This window comes from Rhea americana, unplaced genomic scaffold (genome assembly GCF_003343005.1).
Source record: "Rhea americana isolate MKP2758 unplaced genomic scaffold, rheAme1 scaffold_33, whole genome shotgun sequence".
Lineage (NCBI taxonomy): Eukaryota > Metazoa > Chordata > Aves > Rheiformes > Rheidae > Rhea > Rhea americana.
Genome location: NW_028186457.1, coordinates 558396 through 560324, shown reverse-complemented (window position 1 = coordinate 560324; position 1929 = coordinate 558396).

Genomic DNA, 1929 nt, shown 5'->3' with positions numbered 1-1929 from the left:
CCGCGGCCTCCCCCCGCGGCGCGGGCCCTCTTCCCAGGCCTCGTCGGGGGCGGCCCCCGCGAAGCAGGGCCTTTCCCCCCACACACACCTTCAGGGCCGCCTCTGCAGAGCGGGCCCCCTCCCTGCCTAAGGCTCTGGATCCCTCCCTCAGAAATAGAGACCCCCCCRCATCACCGGGCTCCCCTCGAGGGGCGGCTGCACCTTCCCCCGAGGCGCGCTGGGGACCGGGCTACCTTCGCCCTTAAGGAGTGGGGCCCTGCTCCCCCCCCGCCCCTCCCCACACACCAGGAGCCCTTTAAAATGGAGCCTGTGTCCACAGCAGGGAGCCCCCTGTGGTGCCCTCCTTCCCTGCGGTCCTCTCCCTTCCTGCTGCTGTGGGGTCCTTGGGTCCCCAGCCCACCCCCCCTGCCGGTGTGCAGGGGTGCCTGTGTGTGCCTCTGTTTGGAGGAGGCAGCTCCTGGGGCAGGATGCAGTCTCAGTGGCATCTTTGACTCTGAAATCTTTTTATTGGAAGGAATGAATAACAGCATGCTCCAGCGTGAGCCACCAGGGAGGAGGAGGAGTTAGCTCTCCAGCTAGCTATGCTCTGAGTGAACCTCCCTAATGGTACTTGGTGCTCTACTAAGGATGGGTGCTGGGCACAGCAGGACCCATGCAGATTGCTGAGGCAGCTTTGCTGTTAATCCAACCATCCAGGTCTTGGCCGACTACTCTCTTGTCATAAAAAGGAGCCTGTGACCCTGAAAGGTGAATGGCAGAGCTGCAGCAAGCCTGGAAGTGCTCCCTGAGTATCTTCAGGAATCGGGCTGGGAATCGCAGACACAGGCAGGGGCCTTGATGTCCTGGGTCGGTCTGCTTTTTCCCTGCCTGTGTGGGGCTGCTCCCCCCTGTACTGTTACAGGGCAGATTGTGGATACCTCATGAGCATCACAAGTTCAGCCATGCAGCTCCACATCCAAATCCGCCCTATGTAATTCCTTATGATGTGACTCTTCTTTCTCATTGCCATGTGCTCTGGACTGAATGCGCATGTCTGGCAGCTCCCACTCGGGCCCTGGGCTGTTGTATGCTGCAGAGGGATAAGATAGCTGGCACTTGGAGACTAAGGTTGACCTAGACAGTTTTGGAAAAGTCAAATGTTTCACTGCTTCCAGCGTTATCTAATGTTTTTTCCTATCTCTTTGCAATTGTACTCAGTGGACTGTGAAACTTTTTCATACTTGTATTGCTCTCTTGCAGTAGTTTTTAAGTTTTGTATTAGGCAAACTTTATTTGTGACAAATGAGATCCACTCAGTCTTCAGTCAGGCCTGTGGCCCTTCCCTGCCCAGCAGGGATCACTTTGCCTGAAGGACACTGACAGGGCCAAATGCCACAGTCCCCAGATAACATGCCCTGGGCCTTGCTTGTGGGGAATGCCTGCGTGGAGGTGTCATGTCCCAAGTGTAGCAGTGTGGGTCTGGGGCTTGGCTACCATGCTGGCTTGGCTGAATGCCGCTACCTGAGCTTGCCCATTCATGGGCGTTTCTGGGGTTCCTCCTATGCAGCAACCTGGGATTGTTCGATGGCTTTTTTTTCAGCTTGAATCTGTTTCTGTCCATGCTTTCACCAAGGCTGTTCTACCYCCAAGCTCTGAGATGCCCCTGTGTGGAGGTGCTTGGGACTGGCACTGGGATTTGGCAGTGGGGTTGTTGCAGTGCCTCCAAATGTGTATTCCTCCCTCCCTAGTCAAGGCTATGCTGTCTGGCATTCCTTCCCTTGTAGACTAGGAGGAAACTGAGGTGGTTCTTCCAGGTTATGTGGTTACACAGAGGCTGTAGCCTCTCCTTTTAGGGCAGTGGGGTGTATGTGTGTGTTTCTGAAGTACTGGAATTTGGCTTTCAGATTGGCATGGGATGGGTCCTCATTGCATACTGAAAGACAGACCTGG